At 45.4% G+C, this 22,036-nt stretch overlaps 1 pseudogene; it reads right to left on the bottom strand.

Annotated features, from left to right (window-relative positions):
- Nucleotides 1-22,036, bottom strand: part of LOC142429228 (sphingosine-1-phosphate lyase 1-like) — a 55,807-nt pseudogene that overhangs the window by 5,585 nt on the left and 28,186 nt on the right.

Here is a 22,036-nt window from a genome sequence, read left to right as displayed (position 1 = left end):
AATCACTGGCTTTGACTTTCAAATATCAAAATCCTTTCAGGAAGGTGCAATGATGGGGTTACCCACAATGCTAGTGAGCCGTGCACCACAGAGGCTGCAACACTGGGCTCAAACGTCACAATTGTGATGACAAAGGACTGGTGACGTTTACTCTATCCATCACAGGGTCCTGAGAGTGGGAATGGAACTCGGTGGCGCCCAGCTAGAAAAATGCCATGCACGGGAGGCACACACAGTTTGCACGTCCGGGATTCCATGGGGATGGAGGTGACCTACTCAAGCTACTGCCCTCAGATGGTCTGTGAACATTGAGAAAACTGGTTTCCTAAGGCCACCTGGAAGTCAAAGAATGGTCTAGGGCAGGTGTCCTCCAACTACAGCCTGCAAGCCACATGTGGCCTGCCAAGGACATTTATCTGTCCACCAGGTGTTTTTGCCCTGTTTTTGTTTTTACTTTAAAATAAGGTATGTGCAGTGTGCATAGAATTTGTTCATAGTTTTTTTTTAACTATAGTCCAACCCTCCAATGGGTCTGAGGGACAGTGAACAGGCCCCCAGTTTAAAAAGCTTTAGGACTCCTAGTCTAGGGACTTAATAAATGCCACGTTGTATTGAGAGCTGGGTTGTGGGGTTTTTTTGTTTTGTCTTTTTAAAATAAAAGAATCATTTATGTAGAGTTTGGGCAAACAGAGCTCCACAGGTCAGATGAGGGTTATGTTTTAGGCATATCAGTCATTGTTCTCCAAGAAAATGATGCGTGACCACCAGCTATTATGGAACTTATTCTGTGCTTATTTCCCTTACCACACAGCCATTGAGAAATCATCTTCAATAAAATTCTACTCAGATACGAAATCAGTGATGCTGCTCCATAGTCCCCACATGGTGTTGAGCCACCTTCCTTTGGGATGGCCACAAATACGGGTCTCTTCCCACCAGTTGGTCGGGAAAGCTACTTTCCAACTGTCTTGGCACAGAGGAGTGAGCCTTTTTACTACAGCATCCATCTGCAGAAGTGGGTTACAGTCTAGGAAACCGATGGGGCAGTTGGCTCTTTCATACAAGGTCACTATTTCTTGGCACTGTCTTGAGCACACACAACAAAAGACTCCACACTTGTAAGGGTGGGGATGAATTCAGTCATCCCAAAACTCCTAGCTCCTAGCACAGTCATGGAGTGAGTGCCTGGGTGATGCAAACTGTGAATGTGCCCTGCTGCTGCTAATCTAAAGGTTGAAAGTTCGACTCCTCCCAGAGGTGCTAAGGGAGAAATCCTTGGAGATTGAGTTCAGGAACATCAGTCACTGAAAATCATATGGGACACAGAGCTACGGACACCTGACACATGGATGGGCACAAGCAGAAGTCAACTCCAACGCAACTGTGTTTTTAGCATATTAGTAGCTGGCAACTAATAGACACCCAGCTAACATTTCCTGAGGGCGAACTTGAGCCTTCATTACATCATGGTCCCCACAGGCTCTTTATATTCATATTCATCTGTCTACGTTTTGGTAATATCTGAAAGAAAGAAAATCTTCCAAATAAATAAAAAGGCAGAGCACTGAGCTAGATGGACATCTTAGTTTTATCATCACTAGAGACTGAGAAAATCTTAGATAGGAGCTAAGTGTTTAATGTACAAGGAAGAAAAGTGAGCTCCTGGAAGATCACAGCCATTCACCCAATGTCATATTTTAACATCTACTGACAAGTAAAACTGAGATTTGTTATCCAGTGTGGAGTAAGATGAGATGGAATGAGAAAAGTCATGACTAAAATTTCCTAAAACCCACACAGAGGGCAAACATACCACTGGATACAAAGTCCCAGTGGTCAGAAGAAACCATTAGCTGAGAAAAGTCAGGCATGTTTTCACTCAGCAAGTCTTCATGAAGCATGTGACCACGGTGTCCACACAGACATGCATGCATTCAGCTGGGGCACCAGGCACGCGCTTTGTGGCACTGTGCATCCCAAGTTGCAAAAGACAAAGTTCTGAGAGTTGAGGTCAGATCTGCAGAGCAGCAGCACGTCCTGTGGGCCGGCATCCAGACTGTCTGAGAAGGGCCCATGAAGCCTCAAAATCTACCTGTGATGTTATTCTATTTCCTTTACCTGCTATTCAAAACTCTGATTATAGAATATGATATGTAGTTCAGAAAACAGAACCTCAGGGGTGGCTGCTAACTTTTCAAACCCACCGGCTGTGCCTGGGAGAGAGGTGCACTTTTGCTCCTGTAAAGACTTAGGGTCTCGCAAACCCACACAGGTAGTTCTACTCTGTCCTATAGTGTCGATGTGCATAGACCTCAACTACGTGAAGTTTTTTTTTATTTGTGTGTTTCAAAAAAGAGAGTAGAATGTAGCATACTTCAGGAATATTCTCTTAGATGTTGTTTGGCAAAATGACTCTTCCACAAGCTAAGATTCACTTTCAGATTCGTTTGTGTAAAAGTATATACATGGCTCTTGAACAATTTTTACATTTGTGTGGGGGGCAGGATTGGCTCCTCCGTCTCAAAAGTTTGCCGACCCTCAGTCTACAGACTATGTGGCCAACCACAGACAGCCAAAAGGCACTCAGCAAAAGGCTGGGGTTGGGACTGGGGGAGGGCAGTGGAAATCGTGGACATCATAGTCAGTAAAGAGCATCGGAGCCACCTAGAAAAACAAATGTAGGAGGAAAGGATTCCGTGGGATGGGGCTTTTTAATATGTCATGGTCTGCCACAGGGGAAAGGAGTCAATTATGGGACTTCTAGTTCAAACAACATAGATTAAAACTCCCGAGAAGGCCTCCTGACTAAAAACTTCTGTGTAACAACAGAGGCCACAGGTGGTTTTGGCCCAAATTCACACCATTCTATAATAGAAGATCACAAAATTAGCATTTCTATTCAGTTGGTTCTATTTTTTATAACACTGCCCAGTAACGCCAAAGGTAATCATAAATCTTCTCTGAAGAACTTCATATTAATCATAAGTCAACTTATGAGCTGCTTATAGGATGGGGAAATAAATCACAAATATAAGGAAATTGGGCATCAAGAAGAAAATCAATGAAAACAATCAAGAGCAGAAATAGGTAATATTCACGGGTATCTGAATATCCAGACATAAAATGAGTATATGGAAAATATATAAAGAAACAAAACATACTACCAAATGATAAGCCAAGAATACTGACTTTAAAGAACTAAGCCTGGCTCAGTATTAGAAAATCAACGTAATACACCATATCAACAGAGCACAGGAAGATAACTACATGATCCTCTCTACAGATGTAGAAAAAGCATTCGAAGACAGAAGAATGGAATCTAAAGAAATCCCTCAGTAGGATTCAGGGTACATGTGAAAAGGCAGCACTCAACATAATACTTAATGGACAAGACTGAGCGCCTTCCTCTTGAAGTTGGGAAGAAGACAACAATATGAACGAATGTACAAGAACTGGATGAAGTAGGCAAATTCTCACAAGTACACACCCTACCCAAATTCTCAACAGATGCACAACAAGTGAAGAGAGGGAATCAATGATGAACCACAATAAAAGCCCCAACCCAGATGGTTTCACTTGAATATCAAATCTTTATAGAAAAACTGAAACCATGCTCTTTCAATATTGTTTAAACTCTTCCGAAGAAATACTCCATAATTCAGCGTATGAAGACAACATCACTCTGACACTGAAACCATAAAAAGACACTATAAATGAAAAAAACAACAACCATAGACCAAGATCCCTTATGAATACAGATGCAAAAATCCTCAACAAAATGCTACTGAACAGAATCCAACAGCAACAACACTCGTCCCCAGGGACAATGCGGGATTTACTGCAGGGGTACAGATGGTTCAACCTTAGGGAGCCAACAAAGAAGAACAATGACACGATCACCATCAGTGGATGCTCCATAAGAGCATTCTTGATAGAAGCGCAGCAGATTTGGCATAGAAGGGAAACAAAGATTCAGAGCATGCATGGGGTGCCTACCCCCAACCCAAACAGGGATTTTTCCTCCTCGAGTTTGTATTTAAATGTGTTTACAGAACAACCTTATCCCCTTCAAAGCACTCTCCAGTACACTGCATTCATTGGTCAAATCTGTGATTCCATTCTGGCAAACACCTTTCAGAGCATCTGCTTGGATGGCTGACAGCACTCCCTTGTTTTTTGCTTCACCTCTTCTAATCGCTGTCGTTTCATGTCCCTCCTCTTTCGCGGAAACAAAAATAAGTCCCAGGGAGCAAGGCCAGGTGAGTCAGGTGTGTGGGGCAAGAGAGGCATGTTGTTTTGTCGTCAAAGAGTGGTGCAGTGAGATGGCTGCATGAGCAGCGCATTATCATTGGGCAAAAGCAGTCCCCCATCTCCACACATCAGGCCTTCTGATGCACAATGCTATGCAAGCTTTCCAGAACCTCTGAACAGAAAGCTTGATTAACAGTCTGACCTGATGGAATGAACTACAAATTGACATTTTCATCCATTCGGGAAGTTGACAGATATCCAGAATGAGGTTTGACATCAATCAACATTTCACGTTCTTTTGAAACAAGAAAATTACTCATTGTACACTTGAGTTTTTCCCATAGCGCTGTCCTTGTAAGCTGTGTTCAACATCACAACTGTTTCTGCAGAATTCTTCCCTGCAGGAAACAAATTTCACAGCCACATGCTGTTCTCTTAAATCAGCCATCAGAACAAAACGAGGTGGGAGTGAAACTGCTTTCACACAAAAATTCAGTGGCCAGTGAGAACATTGGCCAAGAATCAATCTAAGTCTCCCACATGGAGGATGAGGATTCGACCACTGAGCCCCCACTGACCCCCTACTTTGCCTTAACACCCACTGTGGGTAAGTCCATTCTAACTCGCAGCAAGTGGTGGGACAGACAGAAGTGCTCCACAGGCTGTGTACGGTTGTTAGTCTTCATGGGAGCAGAAAGCCTCCTCTTTCTCAGTTAGAGATCACCATCCATCTGCTGCCCCCATGCCACCAAGGAAGTTCTTACAATTACGTGCATCTTTCAGGCCTGCTCTCAACAAGAGGGCAGAGTCCACGTCTGTCTGGTTCATCACCAAATGTAGGGCCTTGATCTGAGGTTTGAGTGAAACTACTTTCATGAAAAAGTTCACTGTGACCAGAGAGAACCTTCCCAGGAGACACCACTGGGTGCACTAAGTGGGAGTGAATTGTTCGATGCTCACCTAACGGGGGATATATATTAAGAAAGTTCCAGTCCACCTGGTGAAATTCTGGCTTTTGTTTTTTTGTTGTAAATAAACACAGAACAACCAACATTAGAGAAAGACTAAGAATTTCCCTCCGTCTTAGAACTGGGACAAATCAAGGGGGTCTGGTTCTCATCACTTCTATTCAACATTGTATTGGACATTCTAGTCAGAGAAATAGAAACAGAGAAAGAAATCAAAAGTAACCAGATTGGAAAGGAGCAATTAAAATAATCTCTCTTCACAGATACCTTCATATATAAATACACACACACACACACAAAGAGGCTTCAAAAAGTTCTGTGGAAATGCAATTAATATCATTCTCTATATAGAAAATCAAAGATTCCACCAAAAAATTTCTGCAATCAAGATAGGACTAGAAAAGGTGAAATGTCCATAAAAAAATTAAAATCAGCTGGGTTTCTAAACACCAGCAACGGGAATCTGAAAGGGAAATTCCAGAAACAATTCCATTTACAATAGCATCTAACAAAGAACATGAGAGTATCACATGATGAAAACAACAAAACACTTGTGTAGAACTACACCGCAGGCCTGGAGCCCCGTCCTCACCCCACCCCACAAGTGGGCTCTAAGAGAATCACCACTTTCTGGGCCAAAGAACCTTTAGCACAGAGTGTGCAGGAAATCCCTGGACCCTTCGGGCCCCTAGCCCTGCTTGGACATAGGCCTAGCCCGTCTGCTGAACCTCAGAAGCAGTGGCGGGGGCAGGGCTGCACAGGGGATCCCGCTAATGGCTCAGGCACAGGGAAGCGAGTGCTGGCATGGTGGACCAGTTCCCAGTGCTGATGCCCTAGTGATTCCTCCACTCTGTATGTGCTGAGCTCGCTGAGCTATGAAATGACGATCAAAATACCGCTGAAAGAGGTTAAAGCAGACTTCCATAAATTTAAGGATGACTCACTATAGTTAAGATGTCACCACGACCCAACGTGCTCTATAGATTCAATGTAATCCCAATAAAACACTGCTAAGCCTTCTTTGCAGAAATAAAGTTTTCACACCTCCAACTTCGAAGGCATGGTAAAAGACCCCAAATAAGTGTTGAAAGAACAACAAGGTAGGGGAACTCACACTTACTGGTTGGAAAACATACTACAGGTGCAGCAGTCCCCAAGACTGGTCCAGGTCCAACAGGGGACACACAGATCAGAGGCATACAACTCTGAGTCCAGAAGTGAACCCACATAGCTGTGCTCAACTGAATTTTGACAAGAGTGCTAAGTCCATTCAATAAGGAAATAAACAGTATTAGGAAACCTTCATTACAAATGGAGAAAAGTGGAGCAGAATCCATGCCTCACTCTAAAAAAAAATTAAATCAAGATGTTAATGTATACACTGAAACCATAAAATTATTAAAAGAGAGCAGAGTCAACACTTTTAACACTGGATTTTCTATGTACAAGAAATAAAAGATAAAATAAGTAACCTGGAAATCATAAAAATGAAAAAGTTCTGTTCATCAGAACACTGAGCCAAATCTGAGAAGGGAAGCTACTGACAGGAGAACATCTGTAGAGAATAAGATATTGGAGAGCAGCTAGAAAGCAGGTAAGGACCTGAACAGACCTTTCATCAAAAAGCCATTCAGTGGTCACCAAACGTATGAAGTGATGCTGGAAGTCAGCAGCCCTCAGAAAGATGCTGCCAAGTCAACCCACTGGGATGCAAAGTTACAAACAATAAAAAGGATCAAATGCTGGTGAAGAAGTGGGGAATGGGAGCCCATGTGCATTGCTGGTGGGAATGCAAAAGGTACAGCTACTGAGACAGCGCCTCCAAAAGGTAAAAGTAGAACTATCATGTGACCCAGCAATTCCACTACCAGGTATTGACCCAAAACACTTGAAACCAAGACTCAAAAAGAGTCTTACACCACTGTTCTCCGCACCAGCTTTCCTAACGGCCCCACCGGGGAATCCGCTAAAAGCCCACCAACAGATGACTGCTCAACAAAGCATGGTACTTACATGCAATAAGCACTAGTCAGCCAGGAGGAGAAAGTCAGTCTGGATACATGCTACAGCATGCATGGACCTTGTCGATATTATAGCGCGGGAAAGAAGTCAATCACCAAAGGAAAAATATTGTATGACCTCACGTATATAAAAATAGTGTAGGATCTCATGTATGTAGATGTGAAAATATATAGAGACCAACGTTTATGAGTGGGCCTCAGGGGTGGGAAGGTGTGTTTACCCTAGTGGTAATTCCTTTGAGTAAGTGTAGGGTGTATTGCTGAGAATTCTAATTGCGGTCAATAATTAGCACACCTGTAAAAGTTGAATTGGAAAAAGTTGTGTGATGAGTGTACTTATAAGCAAAGCAACACAGAGAATACCTGCTGAAGCTGCTCATGTGTAACCAAACACATAGTGGGTTTGGTTCCTTAGGCTGGAGGTTTAGGGTAACTGTATGTGGTCATAGAGCAACCTAGTTAATTGGCCTTATAACACGCTTAGTGCTTCTGTTCTATCTCCTGCTATATTGGTTGCAAGTGGTGATTCAAGGCACACTAACTGGTCTCCATTCCCTTGGAACAACAGAGGGGGGAAGAGTCCAGAATAGAGAAAGATCGGGGATGTTTGGCTAACTGCTCCCATCAATAATTCTGCCATCAGAGCATGAGAACTGGGTGGTGTCCAGATGCCACTACTGAACGCTTTGATCAAAGGCTCCACAGAAAAGATCCTGATCACGGGGGAAAATGTCCATTACATCTTCCCATTTTCATGGACTCTAGACTTTCTATAGCTGCACAGGGCAGATGAATCCCTTAAACTTTGCCCTAAAATCATCCTAAAAATCGTAACCAAAACATTCCTTGAAATACTCTTCAAACCAAACAGTAGTTTGGCTTAACTAGTGAAAAAGAAGAAGAAAAGGCTTGCCTTTAGAATTGCGTTTTGAAGAAACGCCTGCATGGGATCAAATTGACAACAGCAACACAAAAGGTTCCGTAGGAACACTGGGGGGATGGGGGCTGTTAGTGAACTTAGGTCAATGAGGAACAGCGCAGAACAGGAGGTGAGTGGTCATACAACTCAGACTGGAAGCAGTGTCACTGAGCGTCCATGCTGAAACTGTTGGGGTGAACTAGGTTCTGCTCTTTGTAGAACTCAACAGTAAACAACCAATTTTTTAAAAGAGGGAATAAAAAAGGAAACCAAACACAATTTTTAGCATGAAATGGAGAAGTCCAATGGAAGAACTAAAGAGTCTCATCAGATAGAGCTCATGAAGAATCACCTAGCTCCAACAATGATGAGCTCAGGGCTAACCTTCCATCCATTCCCAACTGTCCCCACCCTCCTTATGACTGGGACTAGCTGCTGAGTTCTAGTTACACCTTTACAGCCTATCTATTTCTCTTCTCTGAACAACAAAACTCACTGCCATCGAGTTGATTCTGACGCACGGCGACCCTATATGGCAGGGTGGAACTGCCTCTGAGTTTAAAGACTACAACTCTTTATAGGAGTGCTAGTTAGATGTTGTATCTTCTATCCCGCATGTCTCTAAATATCTCTTTTATAATTTCTATATCTCTGTTTTCAGCATTTGCATTCTGGTTATGTTTTTAAGTTGCCTTGTTCCATAAATTAAGTGTGGAAACATGTAAATGTTTTACATTGTCATAAAATAAATTATGGCTCATTAGACAAATGGCTGATTATAGAGCTGAAGCAAAAAAAAAAAAGATTAAGATGATGCGAAATATTTTGTAAAAGTAGTAAAAAGGAAGCAAAGACCCAGGAGCCAAAATGGAGCCCCTTCTCCTGGCCAAAGGTAGGGTTATTTGAGCATCAGTAACAACTACAATGGATTAAAGCACATGTATAATTCTACAATTTACTTACCCATCTAACTATACATTCTTTTAACATTTTAGCTATTATGATACATGTATATATTAGTTTTTATATGGTACAGCACTTGGGAACCTTACTAGATAAGAACAAACTGCCCTTTAAACAATTCTAGCAACGTTATGTGGATTTCAAATTAGAAGGAAAACATGTCAAGCACAGTATATTCCAAAATGGCAATAATTTATTGATAACAACAGAACAAGCAGAATTTTGACATTGTAATTGTTAACCTGCATTTTTGTATGATAATCACTATACTTGTGTCGTAAAATATTTTTAATAAACACCACAATTTTGAGCTTAACAAAACAAAACTACTGGATGCTACCTGCATATACTTACACTGCCACAGGAATTAGGTCCTCCATTGAAAAGGGAACAAGCCATCCTAACAATTTCTGCTTCAATCTTCCGGAGTCCAGGGAAGATATTTGCATGCAGTGGGTTACTCCATGAAAAATCTCTATAAGCCTAAAAAAAAAAATCCAGCATGTATTACATGAAAGAACATTACACTACATAGGACAAAGAGCAATGCACCAAACAACAATGTCTAGGTATTAGAAATAACACTAGGAATTGGAAAATCAAAGAAAGCTCCGTTCCCTGACCAAATAGTGCAGCTGGCCATGCAAATGTGTTAACTCATAAAGCGGGAAGGGAGAGAGTATGCGTGTAGTTCACAACACAGCTGTGGACGGCAAAGAGAATCAGTTTGGCGTCTTAGCTTTGACTAGCACTTTTAGGTCAAATGACCTAACAGAGGCAAAAGGAGATGGTTCCGCTAGCTACCTTATTGAGCTCTATTCTAATTGAAGAGTATAAGTCACGCAAAGAACTTACTTAAGATGTGATGAACTGAGTATATTTTTGCCTTAATTCTTTAGTAAAACAGTTGGGTGGTGGGGGGGGGGGGTGGTTCCCTTAAGGCCGGGAAGGTTACCTTTCTTTCCCATAGAGTTCTTCCCCAAAGAGCTTGCTTTTATTGAGATGATGGAAATATCCTGGTTGAACTGTAAACACCTTAATGGTGTGATATTTTAGTCTGGCCCTGGCCTGAAATCTGCCAACTGATTGGGCGATTATACGCACCTTGCAGGGATTGGTCCACCAAGAGAAGATAGGTCAGTTGTGGTCCTGGAGGGAAGGCTGTGCCTTGACACTGACCAGCAGTTTGCATATATGTACACACCAAGGTTCACAAAGAGAGAAGAGGGAGAAGAAAGAGGGAGAGATGGTGCGGAGACTCCTCAAAGAGCTGAGACATGGGTCTCAGTAAGAAGCCTGGAGAGGACCCTAAGGCAGACCAAGTGTCAACAAGGCTGAGTCAGCTTTTGACAGGAAAACCTGCCCCTGGGGATGCAGCTCAAAGATTCCAACAAACCTGCCCCACCGGCTATGGGGCAGTTAAGTAGTGTGGAGGCCAAAGGCAGGAAGGCCACCAGCAGAGAGGCCTGTCCCCAGGGAGCTGGGTTCTCCTGGAGGGGCGAGGGAGGGCTGAGAGAAAGGTCTGATGTCTTGCATGGCTGAGACGAGGTAGGGCACTATTGAGAAGTGCTAGGGGAGCTGTGCAGGTTTGGCCGGCAGCTTCCTGACCCTGACCCCCCAAGCTGTAGCCCGTTCCTTCGTAACCCCTAACTGGAAGGACAGTTCTTGAGTTCTGTGACAGAGCTTTGCAACAGATTGCTGACCCAAATGTAGGGGGGAGGGAAGAGAGTTGAGGGGGAGGGTGAACGGTCAGTGTCAGAGGAGGAGTGTTACAGCAGCTTAGAAAAGGAAGAAAATTTAGTTAAAAGAAAATGGCACTTCTGCATGACCTTTTGGAAATACTCTCATCTTTGGTGAGCTCTGCGCCCTATGAACTGGTTTGCAGTGATGCGCACAAGTGCGTAACACAAAGCAGTCCCTGCTGGGCAGTACAGCACTGGATTTGGGTACATGGTGCTCACAAATAGCCCGAGTCCTCGGGAAGAGTGTGCTGAGTGAATGTGGAGAGAATAACGTGATTCATCCCTCAGAACCAGGCGGATGTGGAAGAGGAAGAACAACAGAGTCAGAGCGAGATGTGTTCAGTAAAGAGATGAGGCACTTTATCCAGTGTGGATCTATGGGTCTCCGAACATCAATGACAGTCCTGCCCTGTGTCCTGTGGGGTCCTTATGGGTTGGAATGGGCCCGATGGCAGTGAGATGGGCTCCACATTGTACATAATGAGAAGCTCCTGAAAACTTTTGATGAATACAGAAGTTCTGATCAGCAAATCTATAATGCTTAGTAGGGTGTGAGCAGCTTCAGGCCTAAGAAACAAAGGCATTCAGATCATTCACATGACAAGAATAGACTTCAAAACCAAGTTTGATTGATTACCCCAAGAAGACATGAAAGGCAATACTAAAGTCAATAAAGGATAAAATTATTTAAATGAGAGACTATTGTGGGTTTCTGAGATGTAAATCGATATAGGAGTGGAAAGCCTTCTCTCTCTCCCGAGAAGCAGCTAGTAGTTCCGAGCTGCTGTTCCCGAGGTTAGCAGCCTGGCATGGAACCCACTTTGTACAGGCTGATGACATCTTTGGCATCTTGTGAGTCTGCCTCTGTGTGCGCAAAGAGAAACGTCCAAAGTGGTATGGTTTTATTTTCACCACAAATTTCTCTAAGTCACTGTGTCCAGTTAAAAAAGGAAGGGAGAACCCTAGAAGTATGTGCTACAGAGGACAGTCCTAACCTACAGGTTGGGGAGAGGGGCCAGCCTACCACGCCCACACAAAAGCAAACCAGGAAGGAAAAAAGAGAGAGCAAGGCTAGATCGCATACTGTCATACCCAGCCCTGAGGATGACATCCCTGCAAGGAGCTGCTGGGGCACAGAGAAGACTGAAGGACCGACAATAGCTTGAAACATGATGTCCCCTCGCTGGAGCCTACCACAACAAAGGACAATACTGTGGACACACGGCGGGGAGTGAGTTCAGCCTGACCACCCCCACAGTGGGGCGAACCAACATGGGAACATTACAGATCAGAAATGGACACAAAGCAAATCCACAAAGCCCCTGAGAGGTCCCAAACATAGACTTAAGACTAGGAGGGGCAGTTCCCTGAACCCCCAGAACAGATGGGGAGATAGTCATAAAGGTCAGTGGATACAGTTGGAATTATATATTCATTGTGGCGGTTTTTGCTAGTTTACTCCCCCTCTTGCTATTTAACCTTTTGTTTTCTTTTTTCTGTGTTATTGCTATTGTTTTGCCTACCAATATAAGATAGGCATAGGAAGTCAGCCAGAGGAGAAAGCAAGAGGGCTGATGGTTCTGGATGGATTTGAAGGCAGGAAGAGGCAGGGGAAAGGAGCAGTGAGCAAACAACTCGGGAATTAAGAACAGCAACAAAGGACGTAGAGACCCCAGTGGTGTTAAAATAACAACAATCTAGCTGAGAGGAATTATTAAGAGGTAGAAGGAGGGCAAGCATGATGGTGGGGCAGGAGGAAGGCAAAATGAAACAGAGGAAAGATCTAGAAAGCAAAGTTATGATTAGAGATATAAACATAGGTGTGCACTTTTATATATATATTCATTCATAAAAAGTGGTATGTATATTTATATGGCACTACATTGAGGAAGTGGACAGACTTAGGGCCTCTGCCCAAGCCCTCCCTCAATGCAAGAACACTTTGTTCTAACAAACTGCCCCTCTGTGATGCACACCCTCTTGACATAATTGCTGAAGACAAAGAAGGTGCATAAGCAAATGTGGTGCCAGGCTATCAGAAGATATAGTGTCTGGGGTCTTACAGGCTTGAAGTTAAACAAGCAGCCATGTAGCAGAGAAGCAACAAAGCCCACATGGAAGAAGCACACCAGCCTGTGCGATCACGAGGTGCTGACAGAATCCGGTAAGCAGGATCAGAATACCCCAAACAAAACAAAAACAAACATATTTTTGAGAATGAGGTGGATCAGAGCAGAGACCCCCAAAGCCATCAGTAGACAGTAGGACATCCCCTCACGGAAGGGTCACAAGAAAGGTTGTGTCAACAAGGGCGCAGTATAACACCCATGAAAGACACAATATTCCTCTTGTTCTTTGAGGCTATCTCACACCCACTATCATGACCACTGCCCTGCCTTTCAGTTCCTGCTAGGTCAGAGCATATACACTGGTACAGTAAGAGCTCGTGACATTCAGAATCCAGGTGAATAAACTCCTCAGGAACAGGAATGGGAGCAGTGATACCAGGAAGGTACAGGGAAGGGGAGGGGGAAAGAGGAGCAGATTTCATGGTTTGACCCGTAACAACCCCCACCCAGGGGACAAACTACAGAAATGTGGGTGAAGGGAAACAGCACTCAGTGTAAGGTCTGAAAATAGTAATAATTTATCATTTATCAAGGGGTCATTATAGTAGGAGGGAATACAGGGAGAGGAAAAGGAGGAACTGATACCAAGGGCTCAATAGAAAGCAAAAGTTTCGAAAATGATGATGAGGGGAGGAGGGGAAATGGGGAAAAAAGAAAGAAAAAGATGGTGAAAATGTATGTACCAGTATGTTTGATATACTTGATGTATAGGTTGTTGTAAGAGCCCCCAATTAAATTATATTTTTGAAAAGGGAGGCAGTGCAAGGAAATCAACTCAACTGTCAAGGAGCACCCATCCCAGGTGATGTGTCCATCCCGTGGTGGGGCTTACCTTAACGAGGAGCTCCGTGAGCTTCTGTTCCCCGTTGTACACGGCTCCCGAGGCACGCCCTTCTTGCCAGGAGACATCTGCGGAGTAAGGGAAGGCCACAGGTCAGTACACGGGAACCCTTGGGAAGACTCTTGGGATTTAGTCTGATACACTTAGGAATAGCCCCTCTGGATACAAAAGAACAAGACCACGTTGGAATGGGATTCCCGGGGTATTCTTATGTTATATCAGAAAGAAAACATTGTCCAGAAATTACTAAAAATGCAAAAAAATATTAATCTTCAGTTTTTCCCAATGGCTAATGGGAAAGTCAAGCACAGAACAAGACGGAAGGCCACCAGCCAGTGCGGGGGGGTGGAGGGGTGGGGGGGAAGGAGAGGACTGAAAGCAACCGCTGTGACTTCACCTGTGTGGAGTAGTCTGAGCTCCGTGGGGCTTTCCCAGGCTGCCATCGCCGGGAAGTTGGTTGCCAGGCCTTCGTTAGCATCTCTGGGTGGGATCACACTGCCAACGTTCAGCCAGAAGGCAATAGCTTAAAACTGTTGGCCTCACCAAGGCCTCCCTTGATGCCAGCAGCGGTGGCACAAGTGCTACAAGCCCTTAGGCACAATAAAGAAAGTTTAGTATAAAGTTGTCCTGATCCATGCTCACCCATCTTTGAAACGCACGGGCATTTTCCTGGTCCATGCTACTGCTCTGTCATCTAGCCCTGGTCTTCTCCCTCCTCTCCTTCCCATCCAGTGGTTGGGAGGTGGGGAAGCTGTCAGAACAGTTGGCAGAGAAAATAGACGCATTGCCGTTGAGTCAATTCTGACTCATAGCAACCCTAATGGGCAGCGCAAATTTGCCCGTGGGTTTGCAAGACGGTAACTCTTACCTCTTAAGGGGAGTACAAAATGTCATCTTTCTACTGACCTTGCGGTGAGCTGGGTCAGAGGCAAGGAACAGAGCCCAAGTCTAGACAAACGATGATGAGAGAGAATGACTATCCAGCACCCTGGACTCGGCCTCCACCCTTCAGCCGAGCCGGACCTCACGCCATTGCCACTGGCTGCTGGCATCAAGGGAAGCCTTGGTGGGGCAAACAGTTTTAAGCTATTGCCTTCTGGCTGAACGTTGGCAGTGTGATCCCACCCAGAGGTGGTGAGCAAGGCCTGGCAACCAACTTCCCGGCGATGGCAGCCTGGGAAAGCACCACAGAGCACAGACTACTCTACACAGGTAAGTCACAGCGGTTGCTTTCAGTCCTACCGCCCCCACCCCCCCACTGGCTGGTGGCCTTCTGTCTTGTTCTGTGCTGGAGCTTACTCGCACCTTAGGCTGCAACCCTGCAGATCTGGGGCACGGTCAGCTCTGCATAAAGCTCAGAGGCACAGTTCGTGGAGGAACACAGCCGGAGGCCAGAAGTGTCACTTCCTGCCCACAGAGCTCCCTCCCAACTTACTACTTCAGATCCACAAACCTAGTGACGCAGGGGCCATGGGTCCTTCTGCTGCAACCATGTCAAATCGTATGGAAAGCGGGTTTGTACAGAAACACACCGTCATGGAGTGAACGGCTTCACATGGCTCTTCCACCCAAGTCTCTGCAATTCCCACCAGTGACTGGGTGGCACTGTGCACGTAGGGCGAGTGTCACACCAATAGAGGGGACTGGTCAGTTGGAGTACTACCACCCCTCTCTGCTGTAAGGATGAGCTATCTGTGAGGCAGAAGCAGAGAGACAAATCCCTGGACCCCTGAAAAGGGAGCACATTTGAGATCTCCGTCTGAGCAGGAGGAGCCAAGGACAGGGTACCAGAGGCTGAGACAATGAGACCCTGAGACAGAACAGAGGAACAACTCCAAAACTTTGAGACTGTGAAGCTGAGCAGTGGGCTGGCTTACTGGCCCACAAGACAGAGGCCCAGACCACATGGCTGAGAAGAAAAGAGACATGGTTTTGGGCTGAGCAGATTTTAAAAAAAGACAAGAAAACTTCTGGTCCTATCTTGTGGTAATTTGTTAATTCTGCTCATATCCCCCCTAATTTGTGAGTGCTATCTGTGAGTTCTGTGTGGCCACTGCAATGAATTTGGGAACTCAGCACAGGAGTGCTGTCGGTTGCACTGCGGGTTTCAGAAGAAGGTACAGAAGAACAGAAGGAAGTGGCCTGGCTGACCCCTGTCTCACAACAACAGGAAAGCCAAAGGAGGGCAGACAGGGCCGTCCTGTGCCATTGACCGAGCACACACTGAAAAGCGTCCCGGGCCAGAGACCGCACAAAGGCCTCCGCTCTCTGGCAGGATGACAGCAGTTTGGACAGCAAATCCACAAACTGATCCCTGACCTACACCTCAGTCTAGAAAGCACTGGCAGGCTGTGAGCTCACTCTCGCACTGTCCCCAGGGGACACTGCTCAGCACCGAACCCATCTTCAACCAGAGGTGCCACCAGTCTTTTACAAACAGGAAGAGCCCACTGCTGTTGGGTTAATTCCACTCAAGAGGAACTTGATGGGCAGAATAGGACTGACCCTACCCGGTTTCCAAGGCTCTCAGTCTTTATGGAGTCAGACTGCTTCATCATTCTCCTAGGCGCAGGCCGGGGCTTCTAACCACGGACCTGCCATTGAACAGCCCAGTGCTAGCTTTGAGGGAGAAGCAGGAAGACAGATCCCTGGACCCCTGGAAGGGGAGTATATTGAGACCTGTCAGAGCTGACGAGACCGCACCAACAAGTTTCCAAGGGACTTGGTCCATGATGTCATTTCTTGTCCTTTTATTAGCACTACAGATTGTGGCAATGGCCAATACCTTAAGGAAAGCAACATTTGGGAGTAACCAGCCCTCTCAATCACAGGACCTTTCAATACACAGGCTTTAGGGGGACACCCCTAGGTTTACACCACGAATATGGACGCTTCAGTAAGTTCAAGTTTATTGTGCCAACCTGGCTGTAAACACATGAGGAGTATATTGCAGGGCAGAGAGACAAATGGTTCAGTGAGCCTCGCCTTTTGAGTTCTCAGGTCTCTTGCTTTGTGATGGCTGGACCAGGGAGCAGCGGCCTTAGCCAGTTCCCTGCTTGCGCTGGCAAGACTCACTTCCTGCAAGACAGCCCCAAGGAGATGCTGCATGAACCTACCCGATGCGGCCCTGGGTGCTGGAGCAGCCATGTGGAGACCACTGCCAGCACTGGGATGCTCACAAGTTCCTTGATTTGGTTTTCCTCGTGCAGTCGGAGTCAGCATGCGTGTTTTGTGAGATGGAGGAGGACTTTGTGGACTGGTGTCCAACATATGCATTAATGTTGGACTTGTGGGTTTGGGCAGCACTGGGTTGGGTTGTTTTTTGATGTGCACTTAACTTTTATATAAAACTCTCTCTTATACGTGAGTTTCTGTGGATTCGTTTCTCAAAAAGTACCCAATCTAACACAATACCCTAGACTCTATCTAATTCTGTACCACCCAAAGCACACCAACTAGGAATGGAAAATGTATTTGTCGAAATCCAATGTGGCAACCCTGACTGGACCCTCGAACCAAACCACACTCGCTGCTACTGAGCTTATTCTTTGCACAGAGTCAAACTGCCCCAGGGATTTCCAAGGTTGGTCACCTTGCGAGTTGGCAGCCTCATCTTTCTCCCAGGGAGCGGCTGTTGAGTTTGAGCTGCTGACCTTGTGATGACTAACTCATAAGTTACTATACTGAGATCCTAGAGTAGAAAAATGAGCACTAGTGATGGAAACACGGGGAGACTTTGTAGAGAACTTGTAATTTTGCATGACTTTGTATGAGAATCTGTAACTTGTAGTATTTTACCAATAGTAATCTCTCCGTTTTCACACTTGTGAAATGTGTCAGGGTTCTCTGAGCGGCTTCAAAACTTCAAGGTAAAAAGAAATCAAAAGTTAATGAATTTTTTAAAAAGATAATTGAATTGTTGCATAAACTTTCTCAAGCCCTTTTACATAAAGATATTACATATAAGGAGAAATTGGGTGAAGGTCTATGAGAACTCTGGACCATTTTGCAACTTTCCTATACATCTAAAATAATCTCAAATTAGAATGATTTGAAAAAAGTATTTTAAGTATGATCTTAAATTGTAATAAAAGGTGTCTGTGATAAAAATCGTTATAACATTTATAAAGCACTTACTGGATGCAACATATTTACACACAGGATTTCACTTACTCCTTTATAATATCCTTTCAGAAAAGTATGATTATTCTGGCCTCCATTATAGAGACATAGAAATGGAGACATACAGAAGTTATGTAACTCATCCAAGGTCATACTTTTGAAGTGAGTCTAGGCTAATCCAATGGGCTGTATTTTAATCACTAAGCTAGTCGGTGTATTTACCCTTCCCATACGTGCATACCCATAGCCTTAATAACATTCTGGTAGCAGAATATCAAAAGTGTTGTGACTGGGGCTCTGGTTCGTGCATGCGTGTGTTTATTCCACACAGTATGTGTTTAAGCCTGTCTCTGGGGTCAGTAGATGCCTGCATACAAGTCCTCTCCATAAAGTACTGGTCTCACTAGGGTGCCTTTAAAATGTTCCAGTCCCAACAGTGGCTTGCCAGGGGAACTACAGGCCCCTCTCTAACATTCAAAGCAGAGGGTCGGCTCCGAAAATAGTGGTGACTGCTCCTTGTGTTCCTAAGCAACGAGCAAAGGGGTCCCTGGAGGTGGAGAGGGTTACTCCATGTGCTGCTAAGCACAGGTGAGCAGTTCAGACTCACCAGTTCCTCTAATGAGGGAAGATGAGGCTGCCTGATTCTGTCAAGATGTGAAAGTCTCAGAACCCGAAGGACCAGTTCTGCTCTATCCTATTGGGTCACGGACACTTCAAATGCATTCAATGGCAGTGGGATTGTCAGGGGTGAGCATGGGGAAAGCTGAGCAGCTTCCTCAGACGTGACTCAGAGACACCTAAACAAGGCACCACTCTTCACAAACTTTCTCTAAGGACAGGGATGATCATGAGGGGCTTCCTAGGTTTAAAGAAAACGTAGTGCTTCACTGGTAGTAAAGGACCAGGAAAGCTTTTACCAGGAATATCCCTCATCCTAACGACGTGCCTGCTTATTCGTCAAGGGAGCAAAGTTGTCCCCGCAGAGTTTTGTTAGAAACCCTTAGCCCGCCCTTCAGACCTTGTCCCTTCAGACTTCGTTTGGCTGTGAGGTCTCAGAGAACACTGCAGAGGAGCACAGCCAGAGGCCCTCGAGGAGGCCAAGCTGTGAAAGGGACCCGGACAAACCGGTCTCCCACGGGCTCCTTCAGGGCAGGGCTGGGGAGAGGGGGCGCCACACTCAGAAGGGGACAGCCACCGGGAATCGAGGCAAGTGCTCAAAGCAGACACAGCACCGGGGTAAGGGCCCAAGGGCCCGCGCACAGCGAGCACCTACCCATCGCGCTGTACTCCTTGAGCTGCTCCAGCACTGCGGCCGCACTCAGACCCTGGGCCGGCAGGGCTCTCACATAGTCCTTGTGCATATACAGGAAGGACATGTTCCTATTAACATCACTCTTGACCTTGTTCAGTGTCTCTTGGATCTACAAAGGCAAGAAAAGGATGTGAAGGAGCCGGGAGGGCAGAGGGTGGTGAGAAGAAGAGCCAGTATGATATCCAGCAAGGACTCAATGGGCACCGGCCTGAGGCTCCACAGCTAGGAGAGTATCTTCTTCGTGGACAGCGGTGGAACTCTGCTGACCATTCACTGAGTTCTCGCATGTGTAATGATAGCCCCTCACACATCTGAAAAGCCAACTTCGCCCTCAGAGGTTGAAGAGGCACTCCATTCCCTCATAGGCCTCCCTCCACCACTCTGACATCAGCGCTGACACTGGGCGTGGTTCTGCTGAAGGCAGGCCTTCTGGGAGGGCAGTGTTTGGACCCTGCACTTGCCCTGGCAGCAGCTACAGCAATGGAAGGAGAGCCACCAATGGCACCAGCAATCAGGCCAAGCTACAGCATCCCGTGCAAGTGAGAAGGGGCTCCTTCGGTGCCACGAATTTGGGGACCCTGCACAACTCCCCATGTACCAAATAAGAATGGCCAGGAGGACTGCATTACATCTCAAGCTGTTCACATCTTGTAATGTTTGACGCTAATGTGCGTAGAAGCACGAAGGTCCTTTCTGCTTTGGCATGTGTCCGCCATGGCTCTTTAGTTAACATCCTCCTAGCCATAGCTTCAGAGGCATTTTCACTCGCGCACCAAATATGAGCAGCTACAGCCAAGTACTACTGATATGAGTTCAGGCAACAATGCTCAACCTACCTATGTTTAGGTAGCAGGAGGAGGGGCTTGCTTAAAGGGAAAAGCTCAGTCTAGCGTTTGCAGTTGCTGTGAGCCCACCCTGCCGGAGCTGTGCAAAGCCTGACAGCCCCAAGCCTGAGCAGGACAGAAGCTTGGGCTGGTGGTACATGCCCTGCCCAGACACCCACAAGTAGATATTTGTCGGGAAGTGTTGGGCTGCAGTTTCCTTGCTCTATCCTTCAGTGCTTCCAATCCCAGCCAGGCTCTCCTCAGGACTGCTGGGAGAGCTCCAGGTGCTCACAGAGCCAGAGCAGCTTGCTCAAAGTTACTTTGATTAATGTTTATCCAGTATATACAAACATGCATACTACACATACATGGTGTTCCCACAACATCCAATAATGTCTAAATCACTTAACATTGTATTTCACTAAATATATAGCTTTAAGTGACAAATACCCATAGGAAGCACAGAGATTCCCATGGAACTGTCTGTCAGCGAGGAGAACAGAAAGGAACTGCCAAGTCATGAAAAGCACTGAGGAGGAAAAGCACTAGAGCAGGGTAAAGGGGTAGAAGGACAGGGACTGCTCTTTGTGATCAAAGACGTGCAGGGTCGGTGTGGAGTTTGCCTTACATGTAATAGTTTATACCTATTACAGTGAATGGTCTCGGCAATATATCGACAAGACCTCATTCTTAACTAGTTCAATGGTCTCAGTGCCCACCCTGGATGATTAGAATACAGGCAGATCTGCACCTCAGGGAAATCTGCATAGGTAGGATATGCCAGGGGCATATTTGTAAAGTTGTGAATAAATGATGGCTCTGTATAAATCACATGCCATTTGAATAGCATGAAACAAATAAAATGATAATGAGCTGTATTAGAGAGGCCAGCACTACACATCTCCACTCCAATCCTTGCCCAATAGTGTCAACCTCATTACCCAATTCTAGTATACTAAAAGAATTGATTTCAAAGTGAAATCCTTACGTATTTGTCTATTAATTTTCAGTCCTTCCTACTAGCTCGCATTACCATGCCAGGAAGAACTTGGTGCTGTTTACCTTGTATGCCCCGTTTCCAGACAGTGTCTGCCTGTGAGCAGGCACTCAACAAATATGATAAGTAAATGGATGTGAATCAATGAATAAGAGAAACGCACACACACACACACACACACACACACCACTAAATGACTTAGAATCTGCTTCTGAAAAATGAAGGGTAACTACTTAGTCCCTCGGACCCTCGATTCCGTTAGTTTATAAATTTAAGAATAGGCTCTAGAACCCTAGCCTTCACGCTGGGTGATCAAGAGGAGAGTGAATGGATAAGAACAAAAAGATGGGGAATCTGAAGGAGAAATCTTACTATCTTTAGTGTGACGGTCAATACTCTGTAAGCCTTCTCTTACCCCGGCCTCTGACAGAGTGGAGTGCATTGACTCAAGGTCCATGCTCTGTAAGCCTTCTCTTACCCCGGCCTCTGACAGAGTGGAGTGCACTAACTCATGGTCCATGCTCGGTAAGAGCTTCTCTTACCCTGGCCCACGGCAGACGGAAAAGGATTCAGTTCACAGTCTACCCGCTATAAAACCTCTTACCCTGGCCTTACTCAGACTAATGGGGATTTATTTCTAGGACTTAATGTGACTGGCAAGTAAATACAAGGGGACTTCAAAATGCCCAAGGGAAATTTTCTGCTAATGCTTTATTTCATTTTCTCACTAATATTTTGAAAGCTTTTTGTAGAGATCTACTCATTCACATTCCCCTTCTCTACTCGAGTTATTACTTCAACTTCTCTCTCAGAAAACCAGCCTGGCCGCATGCGTTTGGGGAAGGTAGCACAATGGTGTGTCTGCATGTGTCTAAGTGTGGCCAGGAAAGGGAACTGGGATTCTCACTGAAAGCTAGCTCTTGGGCAGGGGCAAAAGAAGTCCAGAG

The sequence above is a fragment of the Tenrec ecaudatus genome, chromosome 16, assembly GCF_050624435.1.
Source record: "Tenrec ecaudatus isolate mTenEca1 chromosome 16, mTenEca1.hap1, whole genome shotgun sequence".
Classification (NCBI taxonomy): domain Eukaryota; kingdom Metazoa; phylum Chordata; class Mammalia; order Afrosoricida; family Tenrecidae; genus Tenrec; species Tenrec ecaudatus.
The sequence above is the reverse complement of the archived record's forward strand: the minus strand, read 5'-3'. Positions and strand labels throughout refer to the sequence as shown.